We start from the raw sequence: 25235 nt of genomic DNA, 5'->3' as shown, positions 1-25235 counted from the left end.
ACAGCAAACAGTTCAAGAGTCAGCACATGACCACAGATTGAGTCTAGAGAAGCCATTGAAGAAAGGCTCACATGCAAATGAGAACATCACCATGATGCTGGGTTCTCAGGGCCCTCAGACAAGGACCTTACTTACCAGAAGGGAAGGCAGATGGTAACAAGCAGAAACACCCATATATTTACATCAATACAGGACAGCCATTATGCCTGGCAGAGATCAACAAGAAGTGAAAGAAGTAACCATTTAAGAGGAAATCTGGTAAGAATGTAACCATTTAAGGAGGAGATCTGGTAACAATGTAACCATTTAAGCAGGAGATCTGGTAACAATGCAGCAAGTAGACTATGTGATGTAATGATGGGACTTCACCAAAGGGAGACTCAAAAAGCAGATTCAGAAACAGCAGAAAAGTGGTCATCTTTGAAGTGTCTGCCTACAACCATAAGGTCCTGAGAACCCATGTAAAAAAAGCCAGGCATGACAGCCCCCATCTGTAATTTTACCACCAAGGAGGTACATGTAGAAGAACCCTGGTCTTACTGATCAGTCTGATCCATCTGTGATCTCCAAATTCCATGAAGATACTCTGTCCAAAAAAGTAAGGTGAAGGCTCTTTCCTGTTCCAGAGACAGCTGCATCTTCTCCTGCAGTGCCAGCCTCGTCCCGTAGACAAGATGGTGAAGGTCAGTGTGAATGGATTTGGCCATATGGGCACCTGGTTACCAGAGCTGCCTTTTCTGCATCTGGCAAAGTAGAGATTGTTGCCATCAATGACCCCTTCATTGACCTCAACTACATGGTCCACATGTTCCAGTATGGCTCTACCCACAGCAAGTTCAACGGCACAGTCAAGGCTGAGAATGGGAAGCTTGTCATCAACGGGAAGTCCATCACCATCTTCCAGGAGCGAGATCCCGCTAACATCAAATGGGGTGACGCTGGTGCTGAGTATGTCGTGGAGTCTACTGGTGTCTTCACCACCATAGATGAGGCTGGGACTCACTTGAAAGGTGGGGGGGTTGGGGATTTAGCTCAGTGGTAGAGCGCTTGCCTAGGAAGCGCAAGGCCCTGGGTTCGATCCCCAGCTCCGAAAAAAAGAACCAAAAAAAAAAAAAAAAGAAAGGTGGGGCCATAGGAGTCATCATCTCTGCCCCTTCGGCCAATGCCCCCAGGTTTGTGATGGGTGTGAACCACAAGAAATAGGACAGCTCGCTCAAGATTGTCAGCAATGCATCCTGCACCACCAACTGCTTAGCCCCCCTGGCCAAGGTCATCCATGACAACTTTGGCCTCATGGAAGGGCTCCTGACCACAGTCCATGCCATCACTGCCACTCAGAAGACTGTGGATGGCTCCTCTGGAAAGCTGTGGCATGATGGCCATGAGCTATCCAGAGCATCATCCTTGTATCCACTGGTGGTGCCAAGGCTGTGGACAAGGTCATCCTAGAGCTGAATGGGAAGCTCACTGGTATGGCCTTCCATGTTCCTACCCCCAATGTATCCGTTGTGGATCTGACATGCTGCCTGAAGAAACCTGCCAAGTATGATGACATCAAGAAGGTGGTGAAACAGGCATCTGAGGGCCCACTAAAGGTCATCCTGGGCTACACTGAGGACCAGGTTGTTTCCTATAATTTCAACAGCAACTCCTACTCTTCCACCTTTGATGCTGGGGCTGGCATTTCTCTCAATGACAACTTTGTAAAGCTCATTTCCTGGTATGACAATGAATACAGCTACAGCAACAGGGTGGTAGACCTCATGGCCTGCATGGTCTCCAAGGAATAATAAACCCTAGGCCACCCACCTCAGCCCAGCAAGGATACTGAGAGCAAGAGAAAGGACCTCAAGTTGCTGAGGAGTTCCTATCTCAACTCGGCCCCCAACACTGAACATCTCCCTCACAGTTCCCATCTCAGACCCCCATAATAACAGGAGGGGTCTAGGGACTCCACTCTATAAAGTATTGCTGCACCCACAAAAAAAAAGTAAGGTTAAGAATGATTGAGACAGGCTCTCTACAAGTACACATCTCTGTCTCTGTTCCTGTCTCTCTCACTGTCTATCTACCCCCTCTTACACACACATGCACGCACACACACACACACACACACACACACACACACACACACACACACACACACACGCACCAAATAAATACAACTTTAAAGTGTGTGTGTTTAACAGAGATGAAATAGCTCAGCTGACAGGATGGATCAGAAGCTGGGCCTACCATTCACAGAAGCACAGAGCATTAGTGTACATCATGCAAACATTGCCATGCTCACAGGAGAGCACCCTGGGACTTAGAGTGGAAGAAAAATGGATGGAGACTTCTTTGTTTTTATTCATTTTACATCCCTATCACTGTCAGCCTTCCCAGTTCCTTCCCCACAATCCCTCCTCATCCCCCTCCCCTTCTCCTCTGAGAGAATGGAGCCCCTCCTGGCTATTCCCAACCCTGGCACATCAAGTCTCTCCAGGGCTAGGTGCTCTTCTCCCATTGGGGCAAAACAGCTGAATTAAGGGAACAGATTCCACAGCCAGGCAACAGCTTTAGTAACAGCCTCTGCTCCAGTTGTTTGAGGCCCAGATGAAGACCAAGCTGCACATCTGCTATATATGGGAGTTGGGGGGATAGGTCCAGCCCATGTATGCTCTTTGTTTGGTGGTTTGATCTCTGAGAGTCCCCAAGCTCCATCCACTGTTTGGCTGTGGGTCTCCACATCTGTCCAAGTCAGCTGCTGATGGAACCTCTCAGAAAACAGTCATACTAGGCTCCTGGCTGCAGGGATGCAGCCTTGTTTACAACAGAGAGCCAAGCTAAAACATGAGTCCTGGTGCCAGCTATGCAACAGAAGCATGGACCTGATGAGTGATGTAAGAACCTCATTAAATTTCTAGAGCATTCATCCCTCCTCTAAAAAGTGTGACTCTTCAATGGAAACTTGGCTGGACCAACACTAGACTGGGTATTCCCCTGACAGTATTTGTAAGGAACTTAACATTTACATAGGCAGTCTTTGTAGAGCATAGAGCCTTGCTGATGTGGTGAGGGGTCTGAACAGGCAGAGACTGACCATCCCCCAGAAAAGGAAGTGCTGTTGCCTGCCTGACTGCCTTCAACTGAGTCACCACCTCTTCCTGCCATTGGGCTTGAAATGTGTAGCTTGCTCTCCTGGAGCTCAGGTTTTAGGATGCCCAAGATGTTCCTTGGTTGACATGGCACACATCTGGACATCTGGAGCCTGTCTGTCTCCACAGCCATGAAATCCAACTCTTTATAAGATGGCTGGATGGGTAGATGAATGGATGGTTGACAGGCAGATTACAGGTAAGTAGCTGATAGACACATTGATGGATAGGTGACACATCGATAGGTAACAGTTTGGTGAAAGTAGATAGGCAGAGAAATAGATGAGTAGAGAGATGAATAGATGTTAGAGATGTTATGGATAGGCAGAAAAATGACTGGCTAGAATGACATACATGACTGACAGACAGCAGATTGATAGACAGAAGACAGAGAATAGATAAATGGAAATATAATCGTTAGATGTACATAGATAACAGACAAAATGATGAATGCATTTCACATTTGTAAAACTATGTATCTTATGCAACACATATCTGTATGCGTGTGTGAGGGTTCACATGCCCGTGCGTGTGAACGTGCAGGACAGAGGTCCAGTGCCAACGACCTTTCACCATATTGGCTAGAATGGCTGGTGAACAAGCCTGGTGGGTCCTCCTGTCTCTGCCTCCAGTGCTGGTGTTACAGGCGCAGGCCATCGTGCCCAGCCTCTTATGTGGGCTCTGGGTTTGGAATGCTTACACATGAGCACTTTCCCCACTGAGCAGAGTCCTCAGTCCTCAGTCCCTTCAGTCTTTTCTGAAATATATGAGGAGCCTGTGTGGTTCACAAGAGAAAAGGAGAGACGCTGTTTGTTTTTTAAAATAGGCAAAACATGTGCAGGATGAGAAGAAGGTACCACCTCTGATGGTTTAGTGACTGTATGCACACGTGTTTGATGCTTTTAGTCATCAAGAAATGTCTAATAGCATGCACACGGTCACACTGCACACCACCACCATGCCTAGGATCAGATGAGTCACTGCCTAGGGTATCACAGAAAACCTCGAATTCACAGCAGGTGGGTGAGCAAAAACGCAGTAGCCAATCCCTGAGCAGTAAGCAGTTCAGTGCTTTCAGTAAGCAGTTCAGTTCAGCATTTGGTATTTGACCCCACCACCCTGCATTTACCTAAAAGGAAATGAAGTCTGTCTCTTCAAAGCCCCAGAGGCAAACGCTCATGTTTCCCTACCTCTCAGACCCTCAACTCTAAAATCGCACTTACAAACAACCACACATCTGTCAGCATGTTCCCCAGCGGCTGCAGCTGACCTGCGTGTGGAAAGCTACTCTCAGTATGGAGAAAGGACGGCTCTCACAATCCAGAGCATCAGTTGAGTGAGATCTCTGAAGGACACCTACTGTACGGTCACTCTCGGGGAAACCATCACCCACTCTGTGCAGACACGTAAGCAGGGCTATAAAAACGCCCATGCAAGCTATTCCTGACAGTGTGAGCCTGTAAGTCTAGCCACTCAGGAGGCTGAAACAGGAGGATCACAAGTTCAAGACCAGCTTGGACTACACAGTGAGTCTGAGGCCAACTTAAACATCTTAGGAAGACCCTACATTGGGATAAAAGTAGAATAGGTGTCTGGGGCTTCAACTCAGTGGTAACGTTATTGGCTGGGGTCGTGCCCAGGACCTCAAAGTATCATGACTAAATAAATATGCAAAGGCACATTAATCAAGGGTGGAGGCTTCTCATCACAAAGCAAGGGTGAATCCCGCTGAGGCCCTTGAGTCTTCCCCATAACTACTCAGCCAAGACACTGGTCATTGATAAGTTTGCATAGTTTATCACCCAAGCCACAGTTGCTTAGAAAGCTTCACCCATCACCCATGTGCCCGTTAATGCTCCCCAAATGCCTAACACAGCCTAGGACCCCTCAGTCACCCGGGACACATCACTCTGACCACAGTTCTGGGGTGTGGTTTGTATGTGTGTGCATGAGAAGGCCAGAGATCAACCCAAGACGTATCTACAGGATGCTTTGGGGTGTGTGTGTGTGTGTGTGTGTGTGTGTGTGTGTGTGTGTGTGTGTGTGCATGTGCATCTGTATCTGTGTGTGTGTGTGCATGTGCATCTGTATCTGTGTGTGTGTGTGTGTGTTGTCCAGTGCATATGTGGGGGTACGTGTGTGTGTGTGCAGACCACCATTCTTCTTTGTCTTTGAAGCAGCACCTCTCACTGGCCTGAAACTCACCAAGTTGGTTTGGTAGGATGGCTGACCAGCAAGCCCAGGGTCCGGCTCCCCCCACCCCCAGAACTGGCAAGCCCAGGGGTTGGCATAGCTCTCCCAGAGCTAGGATTTTAAGCACACACTGCCACTCCCAGCTCTCTTTTATTGGTTTTAGAAACTGAATTCAGGTCTTCATGCTTGTGTGGTAAGCACATTATGACTGAACTCCCCAACCCCTTCTTTGTGCATTTTTCTCTCCAAGACCAAGAGCCCCTCCCAGATGCTCTATGTATCAGAGGGACATCTGCCAAGATACAGGACCCAGAGGAGCCAAGTGTACCAGCCCTTGCTTTACATATTTCCACAGAAGCTGAGTTTTACCCCACACTTCCCTCTCCTCCAATAAAATAATCAAATGCATATTCTGTTGTGGCAGAACTATGGAGAAAATGGTAATCATTCAAGAAGGAACCCTTTGCTCGCCATCCCAGTATGTAACAGTACAAGCTCCCACCCAGGCTGTTTCTGCGACGACCCACTGGGCAGACACAGCCCTGGGCACTGTCTGTTCTTGCCTATGAGGCTTGTTACTTCCTACTGGAGTGAAGACAACGGTGGGAGAAAATCCTCCCAATTTATCTTCAGTGACTCTTCCAGAAGAGTCTAAAAAGCTCAGGGACCAATGCTCCTATCTGGGTGCTGATAGTAGAGATAACAGATGAGATGGGGGAGTTGTTCTAGGAAAGACCATGGGCACTATAGAATGTAGTGATCTCCATTTTCTCTCACTGACACCAACTACATCTGAGCCAGGACAACAATGTCAGGGTATAAGTACATAGTCAGGACCTGAAACTGAACTATCTCTCTCCCTCTCCCTCTCCCTCTCCCTCTCCCTCTCCCTCTCCCTCTCCCTCTCCCTCTCCCTCTCCCTCTCCCTCTCCCTCTTCCCTCTCCCTCTCCCTCTCCCCTCTCCCTCTCCTTCTCCCTCTTCCCTCTCCCTTTCTCCCCTCTCCCCTCTCCCCTCTCCCCTCTCTCTTCTCTCTCCCTCTCCCTCTCCCCTGTCCTTCTCCCTCTCTCCCTCTCCCCTCTTCCCTCTCCCCTCTCACCTCTCCCCTCTCCCCTCTCCCCTCTCCCCTCTCCCTCTCTCCCTCTCTCCCCCTCCCTCTCTCCCTCTGTCTCTCTCCCTCCCCCCTCCCTCCCTCTCCTTAGCCATACCACATTTTAATCTCTCTATTTTATCCGCCGACCCTGTGCCACCCTCATCCACTGGTCACCAAGATGACTGCAATCCTGATTGGCCAGCGGTACTCTCCTGTCTGCCAGTATCAATGGTGGCTTGTCCTGGCAGCTCCAAATGGCACCGGCGCAGACAGGTCCACGGAATGCAAAGTTCGTCTAAGGCGAAGTTCGGTGCTGAGATTAACCTATTTAGTGTAGAAATAGATGTTCCGTTACGAGGTCCACTTGACGTCTCCAGGCACCATGGAATCCTATTTTCAGTCTCCACAGAAGGCAGACGTGAGGAGATGAGCTGTCACAGCCTGCCTGCTAGGAACAATCGTAAGTACTGCATAAAGGCAGGGTGCAGGCTCTCTCTACAGAACCGGTTGTCCCATCTTTTCACAGGGTGGTCATCAGTCGTCACCCTGTGAGATGGCTCAGTGGGCAAACGCATCTGATACCAGGTCCAAGGACCAGAGTTTAATCATTGGGATTTACATGGCGGAAGGAAAGAAAAAAAAAAAAACAGTCCCCTAAAGCCATCCTCTGACCTCCACATGCATGTCATGGCATGTATGTGCGCACACACACACACACACACACACACACACACACACACACACACGAACACATGCACACAGAGGCACACACTTTACATATACAATAGTAATAAATTAAATATTTTTTATTTATTAACACTCTGGAGTATTTTTCACCTTGTGAGAGCAGTCTCCCCTACCTGTGAGCAGGCTCCGTTCCGTACACTGCTTTACCGTTTGTCTTTTCCTTGTTCAGTGAAGCTCAGCCCTCTCTGCAGGGTAGGACACACATTGACCCATTTTCTCTTTTTGACTTGGAGAACAGGGACTCCTTCTGTGCGTGAGTCTCTGTGCATGGTTCAGGTAACCGTTGCTCTGTGGGTAGACCTGTTCCTCCATGTTCTATGAACTTATGACCAGACCTTTGTATACTACTGTGTCCTGGAAAAAAAGCCGGGTAATGCTCAAGTGAGACACGTACTTTCACACGATGTGTTGTGTGCAGACCCCCAGGGGAACATCTTGCTTAAAGCTGATACAGATATCTGGGTCTCTCCCAGACTGCTGACTCAGTGGGTCCACGCTGGGCCTCCATTTATCTCTGACCAGATGCTGCTGCTGCTGGTGGCCAGGCTGCCACATTTGGGGAATACTTCAGCCAGACTGTAGCAATGCCTTCAGGGAGCAGGAAACAGCCTGACCTCTGGAGCTGCAAGGAACTGGGGTTCATGGGTCAAGTCCCCAGGCCCACTCTTGCTAGGGAAACAGGAATAGGAGCTCCTGAACACAGGATGCCCAGACCATCACCCACTGGAAACCTCCCTGAAGTTGGTGACCCTTATTTGTCCTTCTCAGAGTGTGAACCAGTGCCTCAGAGGGTGACCAGGTGCCTCAGAGGGTGACCAGATGCCTCAGAGCCTCCCATGCCCTTTCAGCATGCCCTACATCCCTGGGTCCCGACCATCTTTTTAACAGTGCCTAAGACATGACAGTTGCTACCACCCCCAAAGTCTCAGCCCCCCAGTACATATTGTTTTAAATTAATCTTGCCCAATGAGATGAAAATGATATGAATGGGAAGTCCACACAGAGGACCCTTGAGCCCCCAGAACTTGGGACCTTGATATCGCTCAGGCCTGTGTGATTAGCCCCTGCTGTCATCTGGGGTATCTCTGTTCTTTGATGTGACATTTTAAACTACAGGACAGGATCCCCAGGGTAGAAAGTGTATGCAATATTGTCTGCCACCCTCTCGGGACAAGGGGCAGGAAGGATACAGAATACCATCCACTCTCCTCAAGACACAGCCTGTGTGGCATTTATTCTCAGGACACCAGCCAAGAGTGGCTGGCAGTAACTGGTGCAAAGTAACCGTGTGTAGAAGAGTCTCCCTCATGTGACATAAGAGGCAGAGGTATGAGTCATCTGAGCTCAAGGCCCATATTCAGCTTGGGGACACTCTCTGCTCCTTTTTTAAGACCTAACCTTTCAGTCCTTGAGGTTCTGTACTTGGTCTCTTCATTTAGCAAGTAGTATATCCAGTATGTCACACAGCTGCACAAATCTCCAGGGACTGTGGCACATGGGGTCTCCTTTATCCTGGAAAATAGACATGTCAACTGTTTCTCCAGAACAAGCGAGTCTTGGAACAAGTCTTGTTAGCTAACAGTAGGCTCTCACTCCAGGAGTTTTTCTCACGAGCTGGAGCCTCATGGTCATGACCATAGTTCAGAGGTGTAGGAATGAGGTTCGAAACCAGCTTTGGTGGCTTCTCTGAGGGCTTTGAAAAAGTCCCAGGAACCCAGGCCTTTCTGCTGCTTGTCCGCACGGTCTTGCATTCTGCAAGGCTGTGGATGTGTAGGGCCCAGTAAGGAGCAGCCAGGATTCTTACCTTGCTGTGTGTTGAGCAGCATGGCGAGAGTCTGTGAGGACCTGTGGTGGGTACTGAGCTGGATGCCGATACAGAAGACAGGTCCTCCTCAGGTTCAAGGGGACAGATGGCAGGTCTATGGCAGGGAGAGCCTGTTTGCTAATGTGGTGAGGGTGGTGGGTGACAGAGCTGGGATTCTTGACTCACTCTGTCTTAGGAGCTGCTTTAAACTTCTGGGACAGTTTATCAATTCCCTGTTAGCTCCTCTCTTTCCTTCCCCATGCACAGAGGTGACATGGGGCACTAAGAATTGGCATTTCATGTTTTCATCAGTCAAGGACTTACTGCTTTGTCACAAGGTTTGGGGACCCTTCTCCTCTCCTCACAAGTATTCCCAGAAGCAACAGGGCCCACAGATGAAGGCAGTGACGATGCCACACTCCCTGTGAAGTGATTATTCAGGGGAGAGAAGTGAAGGCTGGAGGGGACAGGTGGCAGTTTTGCTCACGGCCCCCAGGCTGTGGCAGGGTGAGCTCCAGGGGTCTAACTGCAGGTAGAGCTGGGATTTTTCTGGGTTCTCTTTTGTGTTTGGGAGAGCCCTTCAGCATGAGCAGTGAAAGAGTGTACCCCAAAAGCACATGCTGATGCTGGGGGGCTGGCTTTTACATTTCAGTCCAAGGAGCCTAATGGGGTTGCTGACCTCATCCTTGAGACTTGAAGGCCATAGGCCAGCCAGAAGGCCTCCGAGGTTAGGCCAGGTCTAGGCCCAGGAACCAGGAAAGATTTGACAAGAGGAGAGAGAGCTTCCTGGTGGAACTACAGAACCAACAGTAGAACAACCAGTCTGCGAGAGAATGGTGCGTCCTACCCAAACCCATCTTCAGAGTCTTGCTATAATCTAGAAGAAATACCGAGTCTGTGGGCTTGAGTCTGAGTTGATCTTAAGGTAGGGCTCACGGGCCTGAGCAGCAGATGGAGCAGAGGCAAGGACTCCCCCCGGACTGCACTTCCAATGAGCTTGGGACCAGCAGTGGATGGTGGGAGGATAGCTCAGCCTGAGGTTTACGTCTTCACAGCTATCGTTTACTCAGAGAAAATTGAACGGTATTTAGTAACAGACTTCGGGAGCACAAAAACCTCTCAGCCTCACAAAGGAAGCCCTGCTAGGTGAATTACACCACCAAAATGGCGTGTTCAAGTCCTACCCCAGAAGCCTATGGACAGCAGCTTAGCCGGCTCCTCACAGGGACTCCCGTTTCTGCAGCTATGACAACTTAGAACAAGACAAGATTTTGAGGGCCTAGCCAGAGCCAGGATCCATGTAAAGAGAGGGTGGTGTGGGCACACAAACGGAAAGAGTAACATGGATCACGGGGCTAGGACTGGAGTGCCACAACTGGATCCAAAACTGCTAGAAGCAGGAGAGACCTTCCTACGAGCTGCGGGATCACTCAGCCTGCACACATCAACATGCAGAACTAGAAGGGAAGAGACTCCGGTGGTTCTGAGCCCTGAGGACTCTGAGACGGTGAATATATAACCTTCACTTTCTGGGTGAGCGCAGTGAGATCAGAACTGGACACTCGGGGTTGGGGATTTAGCTCAATGGTAGAGCGCTTGCCTAGCAAGCACAAGGCCCTGGGTTCGGTCCCCAGCTCCGAAAAAAAGAACAACAACAAAAAAAAAAGAACTGGACACTCAGCAGGGAGGTGGGAAGCGGCCAGAGGCCAAGCCTCACTCTGTCCGGCTTCCCAGAGATTCCGCTCACATGCCCCTCTTTGAGGTCCTCTACGCCCTGCGATGGGAATCACTTCTGCAGGACCCGCCCACAGACCTCCAAGGAGCAGCTGGGAGAAGAGGCACCGGAGGCTCCCAGGCTGCTGAGCCTTCGGTCACATGCTGCTGGCAGCCGCGGGCTCACGTGGGTGCCAAGTGCTCCATTGAGCCGTTGGCATGCCTGGCATCCTGGTTGCTCTCTGTGGACGCGGGTGAGTCACAGAGAGAGCGTCATTAACTGCTCGCGTCAGGGCCACACCAAGGCATCAGACCCAGGACACAGGAGCCCCTAATATAGACACATGCAAGTAGTTCTTGTCAGCAGCTCAAGCCCGGGGATCACCCTGGGAAGTCATGTGCGCTCCCTTGTCACCCACCCAGTGTGCCAAGGTGTCCTTTACAGGACACCACAGAAACCAAAACTGGCGCTGTGGCAGGGAGCCCAGGGCTGTCCTTTCCTACAACTGTAGCCAAAGAACACGGGTGGGGGTGAAGAGGCAGAGGCAGGGACTGGCACTGAGGGGTGGGGGATGTGGGAGCTGGTGCTCGTGTGTGTGTGTGTGTGTGTGTGTGTGTGTGTGTGTGTGTGTGTGTGCGCGCGCGCGCGCGCGCGCGCGCGCGTGTTTATGGGTGGATCCAGGTAATGGCTGCTCGACAGGAACCACAAGGAAAGCAGGAATGGGCCAACCAGGAGATGACCTGACCTTTCTGTTCAGGTTCAGGGCTGGTACCCTGGGAAAGGAGAGTGTCTCAGGCTGAGCCACTTTGTGTGGAGTGTGCTGCCCCCTAGGGGACAAACAGCCAGGGCGCTTAGGAACTAGAAATGAACCCCAGTTGCCCTTGGGTGATTTGAGGCTCTAGGCTTCAACCAGGAAGGGTAAATGGGGTGCGGTGCAGAGGATGCAGTTCTGTGGGGAGATTGGGGTACAGCAGTAGCATGTAGGGTACAGGAAAAGGGGATGGGGTGTAAGGACAGAAAGAGCACAGGAAGGGGAATGGGGTGCGGGAGGAAGGATCGGGTGCATAGAGGATGGGGTTCAGGGAGGATGAAGGACAGGGAGATTATGCAATGGGGAGATTATGGGATGCTGGGGATAACTGGGTTCAGTGGACGATGGGGTACAAGGAAGAGGATGGGGTGCGGGCTGGAGGCAGTTTCTGGGCCGCGATGGAAAGAGGCAATAGTACCTTGACTCTGCCCACAATAGATGACCTTTTGTGCCGTCCAACCCAAACTACCACTGACTGGACCCTGTAACTCTAGGTGCTTTGTGGCTCTGCATGCTAAAGAGACTTGGGTGGTCTGACCCCTGATCTCTGTGAACTTCATGGGAGATGGGGGATGGATTTACCTGTTCTGCATCATAAGTGGTCTTGAAAAACAGAACACTTGTCACATTGAAGGTAAATTTCCTTTTGTGGCATTTCCTCAAGTGGTAAGGCTATAACTACTGGGTCAGGTGTGGCTCTTGACCTGCCAAGAAGAGCAGCCACTCTGGGGCTGCCAGGGGCTAAGAAATAGCTTTTCCATCAGGGCTCCCAGAAGGAATCGTCCTTTGATAATGACTGGCTCAACCTAGTGAGACCCATGCCAAACGCCTGACCTCCAGAAAAGGGACGAGTCTCACTAGTAAGGTAGCAGTCACTTGTGGCTCATTATTGCAAAAAGGTACCAAGGGAGAACGTCTTCATTCCACACTTCTGGGAGTGAAGAGGCTTGTAGACAGGAGGGAGACACGGGGAAAGACAGACAGACCAACCATAGGTGCCAGCCTAAGTTATCAGTAATCACAGAGGTGTGCCAAATTAAACTCCTCCCAGCTTATCTCCTCTTGACTGCAGCACGTGCCTGCAGTCTTGCGTCCAATTAGCCAGTGATCCCTTGTTTAGATATTCTTGGGGAGGAAAGGGTTTATTCCCCTCTTATAATTGTAGTTCATTATAGAGGGAAGCCAGGGCAGGAACTCAAGGCAAGAAGTGAAGCCTTAGAGAAATGCTGCTCATTGGCTGGCTCTCCATAGCCTGCTCAGCCTGCTTTTAAAAAAAAAAAAAATGCAACCCATTACTATCAGCCCAGGGTCAGCGCTTACCCACAGCGAGCTGGGCTCTCCCACTTGAATCATTAATTAATAGATCGCCCCACAGGCGATCTGATGGGGGCGTTTTATCAATTGATGTTGACATGATGACTTTCAAGATGACCCCAGCTTGTGGCCAACTGACAGAAAACTGACCTGCACAAGTGAATTACAAAAACTAAAGGGCAGAGGAGGGCGCTCATTAGGAACGGAAGGAGTGTAAGAGGAGTGAACACGTTTAAGTATTTCGCGAATGTATCTAAAGTTATTTGAAAAGCAATTTTTAAAAAGGAAAACAGACAAACAAGAAGAGGAAAACAGAGGCGATTCTCTACAGGGTGGAGTTTGGAGACCTCCAGGTTAATGAAGTTGATGAAGACCTGAGTACCTTTACGTGGTTTTTCCTTTGAGCATCCCTACACTCTTTCTGGGAAGAAGAAACTAGGCATGACAAAAGCTGAGAGACCCAGAAGTATTCATGTCAGCCATCTTTATGGCGTAAGATAAACACACCCCAGAATGCTCCAACCTTTCACTACGTCTCCATTCCCCGAGCGAGGCGTATCCAGCAACACATCTGCCATCTTTCTTTCCTGAACTAGGACCTTGAAGTGAGCATGCTCAATACTGCGCATCTCAAACTGCGCATGCTCAGGACTGTGCCTGCCGCACACTGTTCTCCTAGACGAGTTGTGTCCGCTCCGGAAGTTTCCAGTATTCCATTGTTGGGAAGGAGACTGATTTGGCAATGACTCCATTCCTCTCTTTCCTTGCTGGAGCCAGGGAGAGGGGAATGAATCCTCTCGCCATAACTTCTTGTATAAGCTTGGTTTGGCTTTGCCCTCACCAAGAGGAACACTGTCGGTTTAGTTATAAATGCAGCACGCCCCCCGCACACATTTTGTGCAAACTTTTCTCCAGAAATAGCGAGAGGAAAGAATAAAAGCATGCGATTTTTATCTCCTTTTATGTGCATTCAAAAATACCAGGAGCCCATGAACAATTAATCAGATATTTCCTGGGGCCGCGGGGAAGAAGCTTGTGGAGGAGGTGGGTAAATATGGAAGAGGAGCGTGCTTTCACAATGTGCCTTTTTGATGTATTTTTGAACCCTGTGAATATGTTACCTATTCAAAAAATTATTAATTTTTTTTTTAAAAAAATAACAGGTTAAACAAGTTTCTCCAGACCAGACCCGGAGGATTCCAGACCTTGAGCTGACACGCTCTGAGATAGGCCTCTGCTGATTTCTCCGCTGCCCCATTCCTGCCCTTTGGATGCACCATAGCGAAAGAAGTGTGGGCGGTAGAAGCTGGTGTCCATGGAGTGTGCGTCAGAACCACTCTGTGCTGTCCCACACGCCACTGCTCCGCTGTCATACCCACTCCCCGAAGGAACCGCATTGGCACAGAGATGGAGTGAACCTGGGTTGAGATAAGAGTCAACCAGGCAGGGGACTGGGCTCACTAAACGGCATCTTAACCTCCTAAGGCTGCCATAGCAACAAGTCAGGGTTTCCTCCAGAAATCTATTCTTTACTGTCTGAGGACTGGAAGCATCAGCAGAAATGTACCCAGTCTTGGAAAGGCGTCCCCCTCTCTTGCTTCATCCGGTTTCTCAGTGCTGCAGGACCCTCTTATCCAGTCCTTCTGAATTATAGGAGGTGATTCTCAGGAGGAAACTTCATCTTCACAGCTCTCTGTGCACGTCTGGCTTCACACGACGTCTCTTCCCATAGACATCAATACTGTTGGATTCAGAGCCCACCCGGTTCTATCACGAAATCTGTTTAACTCTATCTGCAATGACCCTGTTTCCAGATAAGGTCACTGGCCTGGTTCGTTTTTGTTGCTGTGGGGAAAAAAATACAAAAAAAAAAACAACAACAACAACAAAAAACAAAACAAAAAAAACTGAAAAGAAAGCAAGCAATGAAAAAAGAAGAGGGGGAGGATTTAGTTTATAGTTACAGTTCTGGGTTCCAGTCCATCCCTTCCATTGTAGGGAAGTTCAGACAACAGGGATGTGAGAGAAGTAGTCAGATTCATGGCCAAGAGCAGGAGGAATAAACACATGTGCATCTGATGTGTGCACTGTCCACACAGTCTGGGACTCTCCACGTAGAGAATGATGTCACCCCCGGTGTGCCGACCCTTCCCACGGCAGTTAGCAATCAAGACAATTCCTCACAGGCATGTGCACAAGCTAGTCAGATCTAGACGGTCTCTCATCAACTCTCCCTCTCCAGCTGACCCTGGTTGTGTCTGGCTGAGAGTAAGGAGGGACCATCGTGGGTGTCTTCATGGGTGGGAGATTTGGGATGGATAGGAGCACGGTCTCTTCGTAGGGCACAGAAGAGCACAGGACAAAATGTAACCCGGAAACGTTGTCAGCTGAGGCTGTATTTCACTGTTCTGCACTCACCACAGGCTAACCCAAGAAAGAGACTGTTCATAAACATCTTCACCACAGGCTAACCCAAGAAAGGCATGGTTTAGATGTATCTGGACATACCCAGACATGGTGGGAGGAGCCAACAAATAGTCTTTCCCTGGAGATGTCTGGTCCTGAAAGATTATGTCATCCAAGAAACTCAAAAGCAATCCATAAAATTCCCTGGAACCAGCAGCTAAGCAGGGAGCTACTTGTGGGCCCCATCGTCGTAAGACAGCAACTCTGCCTTAAGGGAAATAAAGAGCCGTTTGCTGCAAGCCAAACAAGAGCGACTATGCCCCCTCAGAACAGATTCGGGTTACCCTGAATGACAGGATCCACAATAGAAGAAGTGATAAAGAAGTTTTAAGAGCCACAAGGGAAAATGTCACATCAATACATTGTCCACTTACGTGGGTAGGAACATCAGTGAGGTGTGTGGCAGTGGAGTGGAAAAGTCTCTTCTGTGGGCTTCAGGAGCACTTGGTGGCAGTAGCTTCAGTAGTTTCCACTTTGGTGGAAACTAGAGGTCGGCTTAGCCTAAGGGCGCATTCCAAGAAGTCGATCAGCTCATCATGAGGATGTTAGGTAGGTGACTTGCTGTTAAAGAGCTAGAGAGAGCCCTGTGTGGTTTGGACTTGGCACTTGTAGCTTTCCAGAGCTTATGGTGGTAACATTCCTGTTGGCCAAGGTCAATTTGTCTCTGGGATCTATACACAGAGGTACGCAGTCCTCGCTTAGCCTCTGGGCTCAGCCCTGCGAGCCCCCAGTTGGATTTTAGAAATGCCTTAAACACTTAGGTGGAAGTTGCAGGAGCCTTGAGCTAAGCTCGAAGGCTGGGTTAGCTGGTCTTTACTCCATTCTTCTCCACAAAACATTCTCCCCATGGCCTGTGGGGCACGAGACCTCTGCTTCTCTGATGAAGGTTGAAGGAGCAAAGATGAGCAGAGACACTCAGTGTCCCTAAGTTCCCGGAGATCAGGGCTTGGTGACTTCTGTCTATATGCAGCCAGAGAGGATGTAAATAAACTCTTGAAGCAGCATACCAGATGCTCAGCTCTCTGCAATGGGAGAACAACAGACAGACAGACAGACAGACAGACAGACAGACAGACACACACACACACACACACACACACACACACACGAAGACATGACTGCACATCCTGTGTTTCATCAGAATAAAGTCAGAACACCCCTGGCTACTGTAGCCATAATTAACCTCCTAAAGTCTCCTCACTACAACAGTGACTGGTGGGTAAAATTGAGCTTCCTCCACACTGAAGGCTGCAATGTTGATCACCCATGCTATCACCTGTGTGTGTCTTCACAGTGCCCCATTATCCAACTTTACAAATCCAGAAAGTATGAAGACCGATGTTTTCTCCAGATGTGTGCCCAAGTCCCATGTGAGCTGGACAAGCATTGTCCTTGGGCCTACAAGCCAAAGGATGGGGTCCTCAAAGGATCATTATGTCTCTCTCTCTCTCTCTCTCTCTCTCTCTCTCTCTCTCTCTCTCTCTCTCTCTCTCTCTCTCTCTCTCTCTGAGATCTAACCATGATTGTGAACAGTTCTCATGATCCAAAGAACTCCTTCAATTCTGGGACATAAAAATGATTTACCATGTCCTTAGCAGACAAAGGTACCAGCTCCTACCTCAGCCAGAATCACAGACAACCCCTCCCCCAAATCTTCACTGACCTCTTCTCCTCAGCCACTTTGACCACTTAACACAGACATCGTGCACTGGCTGGTTCTGTGTGTCAACTTGACACAAGCTGGAGTTATCACAGAGAAAGGAGTCTCCCTTGAGGAAATGCCTCCATGAGATCCAGCTGTAAGGCATTTTCTCAATTACTGATAAAGTGGGGAGGGCCCACTGTGGGTGGTGCCGCCCCTAGGCTGGTAGTCTTGGGTTTTATAAGAGAACAAGCTGAGCAAGCCAGGAGGAGCAAGCCAGTAAGTAACATCCCTCCATGGTCTCTGCATCAGCTCCTGCTTCCTGCCCTGCTTGAGTTCCAGTCCTGACTTCCTTTGGTGATGAACAGCAATGTGGAAGTGTAAGCTGAATAAACCCTTTCTTCCTCAGCTTGCTTCTTGGTCATGGTGTTTGTGCAGGAATAGAAACCCTGACTTAGACACAGCACAACAAAAGTTACACAGGAGCGCTAATTTTTGGGTTTTTGTCTGCTCTCCAGTTGACACCAGCAAGGCCTTTTAGGATGGTAATGATTGACTTTCTCAGGCCAGTCATGCCTGGGACTCCTGTTCACATGTAAACCAACAGTCTGGCTTTCATTTCCATTTCCCCAGATAAGCTCTCACCCTACCACGCCACTACCCAGGGAACAAGAGGCAAGCAACACTTCCTGTAGCTTGAACCAGCTCCTCAACATCTCTCTTGGAGGGAACTTAATTTTCCAAGTCTCCCTGCCCAGACACAGTCTTCCCCAGAACATTTGTGTCCATGCACAGAGTCAGATGACAGCAGACACTTAAAAGGACACCCTCTTGTCCTACGGGGACACAGCGGCTCATTCATAGGTGTCTTTCAAAGGAGTGCGGTTACCTGATCAATCTTGGAAGCACTAAAACTGCAGGATACACCAGCACCAGAGGCTGTCTGTCTTTCTGAATCTTGGCCCAGCGGTCCAAACACAGACAGCTCCCAATAGCCCCAGGAGCTGGAATATACAGAGTCAGCTCGGAGCCAATAGTGGAGACTGCATTAACTGGGGGATAGGCATAACTGGGGTTGGGCCCCCATGCAGGAAGTTTTTTTTTTAATGAGTTCTTGCCCAGTAACAAAGTAACAGAGAGGAGGCCCACTCCTGCTGATCTGGGAGTCAGGAAGAGGAGATTAACAGAGGCCAGCTCTTGAGAGTCCCCGTCCTGGAATGCTCCAGTGGCCAGTGACAAACCATAGTCTCTCACCCTGAGCACTCAGGGACATCGCTTCACCTCTCGGCAGAAGCACCTTAATGGGCATGGTCACTTCCCATGCTTGTCAGAATTGAATGAGGAGGAATGTAGCAGGCACCTGACAGGGGGACCTGAGTCCTTCCTTCCCTTATCAATGTGGCAGGCTGAGTCATGGTAGCCTTATAAAGCACAGTTGGAAGAAAATCCAAGCTTCTGACTGAAGCTAAGTTCAGTGGACTCCTCTGAGCTCCAGGCTAGCTCCCACGGAGGGGGATGTGAGCATGTAATGCTCTTCACTGTAAGAAGAGACACTCTGTTAGATGGAGACCCCTCAAGGCAGTTACAACAAGGAGGCTAAACGGCTCTCCTGGGTGGCTGCCTTTCAGAGGATGAATAGCCTCCTATTCCTTCCACACGACCAGACCAGCATGTCTCAGCCGGAAAGTACCATGACTTCTAGTGTTTTGTTCTCCCTACCAGCATGCATTAGGATGGGAGCCCTCTTCCCCTGACACCTGACCCCCCCTTGCCGGAAGACACAGTCTTCTGTAAAGAACTGAATCTCCCAAGGTATAGACTGGCTTTCTACAGCTATGAGCATGCAGGTAGAGTGTGGGCTGGACTGTTTCCCTCCCCCAGAAGGGGAGGACGCTCGGTTTCTGCAGTTACAGCGTGCGGCCAGGACTCAGCGTGTCTGTCTTCCATCATTCACAGAATGTCACTGCTGTAGACATGCCATCCTTGATCCAACCCCTGTTTAAATCAAAACCTCTTGACCTTTCACTTAAATAAAAGGCAATCGCCGGGCTGTCACACTGTGAATGACGAATGGGACCGTTATTTAAAATGCTTCACATTCTAAGGAGCGGGCAGGCCGTTTTGGGGAAATCTATTGCAGAGGGTAGCATAATTATAACCTAGGCTTATGTGGTGCTCAACCCCGAGTCAGCTCAAAGCCCAGTGCGGTTTTCTAACCACCTTCCCCCAAAAAAGAAACCATCAATGAAGGAGCACAGCAGTCAGGTGCATTTCCTTCCAGATAAAAATAAGCTCACAGACATTTAAAATCTGTACTTCCTAATGGTAAAAGTGACCCTGGCTGTATCATTGGACCAAAGCATTGTCCTTTAATAACCTTCTTGATAGAGTAAACCTGGCCTAGCATGAACTATGATCAGAAATCTTATGGGAAGGATGCCTTGGGTGGAGCTTCTTGCTAAGTAGAGTCCTATAGCTAGGGTACTGTGGAGATTGAATTGCTTGACCCAAAAGGCGACAAGCCAAAGGCCTGAAACTCGAAACCCGTGCCTGTCGGGAAATAAACTCCATGCAAAAGTGAATTAGACGAGGTCACACCGAGATGACATGCAAACCTTGGTCCACAGGTCTGTCATCAGAGAAGGGAAAACATTCGTTCCATTGGGACAGAGACTCAAGCATGAAGTTGGTAGCCAGGATGAGAGTAGAACTTGTACAAACCCCGAGAGGCAAGGGCTGAAGACGTTGGAAGAAGGCCAGGAAGGCATTACCTGGCTCTCAAGGGGCAAGGCCTGCTGTGATGGCTTTGTTCTCAGACTTCTGACTGCCAGACTTGCAGGAGAGCCCAGTAAACAGCGGGGTCAGGAACACATGGGAAATGTACACAGGGCCTTGGATGAAACTCCATGTAAGGTTCTAGTTTCCGAGGAGGTGGAGAATGGCAGCCCTCACACATTTTCTTACAGCAGCATGTTTGATGACGTCAGCCGGGTGGCTGTGCGAGGAAGAAGGGGGCCATGTCTGCATCCTACCTTGCTGGTCTCTTGCCAGGACATCCGTACCTCTGTGTGGCACTGCAGTTTGGCATCACTGTTTTGCAGATCCTAAGCAGAGGTGATTTGAGCGCATCTGTGACTGATCTTTCCGAACCTAGCAACAGGACAGTTAAGACGTGTGGAGGTGGAGGGATGTTCCAAGAATCTCTAAAGGCACGTGATGTAAATGCATGCAGGTGTTCACACAGGTACTCACCTCGTGTGAGAGCGACAGGCACACGGGGTCATCCAGACAGCACTTTCCAAGACTCTGGTGGTAACTCTGGTCACAGATATCAAACTCCACGTGCAGAAACCCTTCACTGCTGGGCATGCCACACCTTCATCATTCACACAACAGGGCATTCTGTTATCCCAGCCGAGTGGCCAGCCCAACCCTGGAGAAAAAGGCTGCCCTGCAGGGCTGGGTGGGCCATTTCACCCCAGAGAGAACAGAAATGTTAGCTCAAATGATGACTCCAAGGCACAACAATGTCAAAACACCTTAGCTCCATGACTGCAGACTCGGGACCAGAGAGGGATGGCTACATGTGACTGGTGCTCCCAGGGTTTCACAAAACGAGGTTGCTTTATTTTTCTACTACCTGTGGAGAGGGGAAATTAGAGGGAGAGCATCAGAGTCACCCCAGGATAGGGGTGTCATGCAGCCAAGGCTGACCTTGATCTTACAGCCTTGCCCTCCTGGATTATGGGTTGACAGTCATATGCCACCATATCAGGTTTATACGGAGCCCAGGCTAGGACTCGGGGCTTTGTACACAGCAGGCAGGCTCTTTACCAACTGCACTCATCTGCAGCCAAAGTGGTAAGGGTTTTTGAGAGCATTGCAAAGATGGCTCTGACCTTGAAATTGACCAGTGTGAGGGGACGCCTGGACGTTTGAAATGGTTTGATTTTTTATTTTTTTTGGCTTTTTAGTAAAATTCATTTTTCAGTTCTGTCCCATGTGCTAAGGACAGAAGAGCACAGGGGCGGGACAGAGGATCTGTGGGGAATCACTAGACACAAATGCACAGGATCTGAGTTCATTTCCGCATTGCCAGAACACCGGTTCAGAGGTTTCGGTCGTGGAGACAGATCTCCCTCGGTGGAAACCACTAAAAGCAATTGGGAGCACAGCACAGATGTCTTTCGGTGGGAAACAACAAATGGCAAGCTGCAAGCCAGGCTCCAGGTTTCTAAGTCAAGCAGTCACTTGGGTGGACAGTTGCTGGCTGACGACGTTTGCACTGTGTCACCAGCAGTTCCTGAACACTACCTGATAAGGCAGGAGCAGACTGCAGAATTTACTGGAACACTACTACTGGCCTATTTATGGAGCTGTTTTTGCAGTGATGAAGGTTGGCTTCCCGGGGACATGATGTCACAGGAGACGTCGGGATCACCTAGCAACAGGACACAAGCAGCACGTCTGGCTTCTATTTATAACCAGCTCTCTGGCAATGTCAAGAGGTGAGCAGTTAAGACCAGCCAGAGAGGCTCAGGGTCATCGGATTCTTCTGGAAACCACAGCCGTTACTAGAGTTGACAGAGAGTGCCGCAGCCCAAACTCTCACCTGTCACACTTGGTCCAAGGCGTGTTCCATAGAACTCCAGCTTGGGCCCAACACTGCAGAGTACTGATGTCTAGAAGAACTGGGCCAGATAAGACACTGCCAGCATTCATTCCAAACCAGCTCAGGCAATCTGGGATCAAAGCCAAGTGCTGGTGTTGGACACACTGGCACAGAAGCCTGGTAGCCCAGAGTCCATGAGATTCTCTCTTCTCCCAGCCATCCATTCTAGACACAGCATCCCAGGCAGACTCAGGGGAAGGCTGTCGGGGAACTGAGGAAGAAGCCTAGGTGTTTCGAGGGAAATTCTAGGTAGATGCCCATCTTCAGTGGGCACCTCTGGTCTACCTTCTCCCCTGCCCACTGCAGATGCTAGTTCCTTCTAGCTGGACAGGTCCTGGGCTGGCCAGTGCCACCTCCATTGAAATGTGGCCTTTTCAGAAGATTTATTTACTTTTTACTTATTCACTTTACATCCCATTCACTGCCCCCTTTCCAGTCACCCCCTTCCACAATCCTTCCCCATCCCCTCTCCCCTTCTCCTCGGAGCTGGTGGGGAAACTCTGGGTATCTCCAGACCCTAGAACTTCAAGTCTCTATGAGGCGAGATGCTTCCTATCCCTCTGGGGCCAGACAGGGCAGCTCGGCTAAAAGACTATATCCCCCACACAGGCAACAGCTTTTGGGATAGCCTCCACTCCAGATGTTCAGGACCTTCATGAGGACCAAGCTGCATATCTGCTACATATGTGCAGGGTGGCTTAGGTCCAGTCCAGTCGATGTATGTTCTTTGGTTGGTGGTTTAGACTCTGAGAGTTCCAAGGGACCAGGTTAGCTGACTCTGTTGCTCTTCCTGTGGAGTTCCCATCCCCTTTAGGGCCCACAATCCTTCCTCCTGTTCTTCCATAAGAGTCCCTGAGCTCCATCCACTGTTTGGCTGTGGGTGTCTGCATCTGTCTGAGTCAGATGCTGGATGGAGCCTCTCAGAGGACAGCCATGCTAGACTCCTGTCTGCAAGCATAACAGAGTATCATTAATAGTGTCAGAGATTGGTGCTTGCCCATGGGATGGGTCTCAAGTTGGGTCAGTTATTGGTGGGCGATTCCCTCAGTCTCTGCTCCATCCCCAATCCCTTTGTTTCTCATAAACAGGGTAAGTTTTGGGTTGAAATTCTTGTGGGTAGGGTTTTTTGTTTGTTTGTTTGGGTTTTTTGTTTTTGTTTTTGTTTTTGTTTTTTTTTTTTTTTTTTTTTTTTTGGTTTTTTGGGGGAGATGGGGAGGTTGGTGTCCTATGGCTCCACCAGGGTTTCTGTCTGGAAATGTGGTCTTTCTTTACCTCAGGATCAAAGGCCACTGACAGAGTCTCAACGTGACACCTCTTCAGCACGTTATGAGTGTGAGCACTTAGGCCTCAACTGATGCTTTTGTTTGGTGAGGTGTGGAACCTTTTGAACATGGCGTGCTCGCTGACAGATGAAAGGCTGAAGGGTTATAATCCGGTTAGGCCCCTGAGACACAAGCAGCCTCTGCTTCAACCAGCACAGCCACAAGCAGCTCTCAGTACCAGGCCTTTCCCACCACCATGGCCTGTGTCCCCTTGAACTTTGACCCAAATAAGAGTCTCTTACGTTGCTTCTTTGGGTGCTTTATCATAGGGATGAGAAAGGAGTGGTACCTTAGACCGTTCAGCCACCCTGATACCCAGTACTGAGGATAAAGGGTGGCTAATGCAGACATAAGTTACTGCCGTGCTGGTGTGAGATGCGTTTGTGGCTGTCACTAACACAGAGCACAGCTGACATGCAATTACAGTAATTTCAGATACAGGCCATCGTGTGTGCACCTGTGCTTTATAGCAGCCCCCAAGAGCATCTTGGCTAATGCACTGACTTCATATGCTGCACGGTAGCTCTGTTCAGTAACACCGCAGTCTTTACAATGCTACATTTGAATGGTATGTAACATCGTCATTGTGTGGAGGGAGGAGTGTGCTCGCTGTGTACACATGTGTGAAAGCCTGAGGCCAGTATCAGATGCCTTCCTCTATAGATCTCTGTGTGTGTGTGTGCGTGTGCCTGTGTGTGCAAGTGTGTGCCTATGAGTGTAAGTGTGTGCCTGTGTGTGCAAGTGTGTGCCTGTATGTGCGTGTGTGTGGCTGTATGTGCATGTGCATGTGTGCAAGTACATGTGTGTGTGCATGTGTGCCTGTGTGTACAATTGTGTGCCTGTGTGTTGCAAGTGTGTGCCTGTGTGTGCAAGTGTGTGCATGTGTATGTGTGTGTCTGTGTGTGCCTGTGTGTGCATGTGTGTGTGTGTAAGTGTGTTTGTTTGTTTGTTGTTTGTCTGTTTGTTTAATGAGACAGGATCTTACTGTACAGACAAGACTGGCCTCAAACTCCCAGAGACTACGTAGCTCTGCCTCTGGAGTGCTAGGACTAAAAGTGTGCGCCATCACGCCCAGTCCACCACCTCACTGAATCTAGAGCTTGCTGACTGGGTAGACCTGCTGGCCAGTGAGCCATGCTCATCTGCTTGTCTCTAGTCCATTACTTCTAGGATTATAGACATGAGATGCCACACTCTGGGATCCAAACTCCAGCCCTCCCACTTACACAGCCAACTCTGTACTGACAGAGCCGTCTTCCCAGCTCCACTCACACACTTCTGTCTAGGAAGGGTCCCTAATGCTTCACAGGGCTGCCAGGCATGATGTGCAGAGAGCAAAAGAAGGAGCAGCGCCCAGATGAAAGGCCACACTCAGCCTGTGTTTCTCCTCCCTCCTCTTAGGGCCCTGAATCCCACCGAGGCTGAGCACCAGACGAGGCAACTGTGAAGAGAGATTTCTCTCCTTTGAGCTATGCAAGCTGAGCTGTGCTCTGCACCGACAAGTCATCTGGGGTCTCAGGATACCTGAATCTTCAAGGCCCCGTGGAAAAGTTTCCCAGAACCCCCTACTGCCAGGTCCCCCACTCTGGACAGCCAGCCCTGCCTTGTCTTCACAGATCATATCTCACAGCTTCACTGGGCTAGAGTACCCCCTCCCCAGGGGAGACCCTTGTGGAGAGGGCAGGCACGAAAGAATAGATGCAGAGTGGTGAATAGCCAGTCTAAGCCGATGGTGCAACCCAAGTCAAAAGCTGGACATGGTCACACACACACACACACACACACACACACACACACACACACACACAGAGAGAGAGAGAGAGAGAGAGAGAGAGAGAGAGAGAGCAATGTCCATTTTCTTGGCCTTTGATGTGGCAAGCACCCTTCTCCTGTAACCTGACTGTCTCTGGGGAAGCCACATTTGTAAAATATCAGCAGATTAATTGACTGATAGAACCTCTGACTATAGAGATTCCCGGTGCTGCTGATCAAGAGCCCAAACTGGGCTTTCTTCAGCCCCCTTATGAGCTACTAATGCCAACCTAATACCTGATCTAACGTCTGGCATCCCTGTGACCATTTGGTGATGGTCACATGACCAAATGATGCTATTTAGCCGGCTCACTGGCCCCAGAGCTAAGAATATTACCAGATAGCATCTGAGACCGATGGCTGAGAGCTCCCTGTCCGAGGTAACCCCTACCAGATGTCTTCGGCAACACTCGTAAGCGCACTGACTTATTTATGGTTTTGTTTTGGTCTGTGACTACTAAAGTCACTGGTCCACAGCGGAACACGTCGTTCAAGGTGGCCTGAAAAACC

General features: G+C 49.7%; 1 pseudogene; it reads left to right on the top strand.

Annotated features, from left to right (window-relative positions):
- Positions 1-1790, top strand: part of Gapdh-ps18 (Glyceraldehyde-3-phosphate dehydrogenase, pseudogene 18) — a 39996-nt pseudogene extending 38206 nt beyond the window's left edge.
- Positions 1791-25235: the final 23445 nt, after the last annotated feature.

Source organism: Rattus norvegicus, chromosome 16 (assembly GCF_021556685.1).
Source record: "Rattus norvegicus strain SHRSP/BbbUtx chromosome 16, alternate assembly SHRSP_T2T, whole genome shotgun sequence".
In the NCBI taxonomy this organism is placed as follows: domain Eukaryota; kingdom Metazoa; phylum Chordata; class Mammalia; order Rodentia; family Muridae; genus Rattus; species Rattus norvegicus.
The sequence above is the reverse complement of the archived record's forward strand: the minus strand, read 5'-3'. Positions and strand labels throughout refer to the sequence as shown.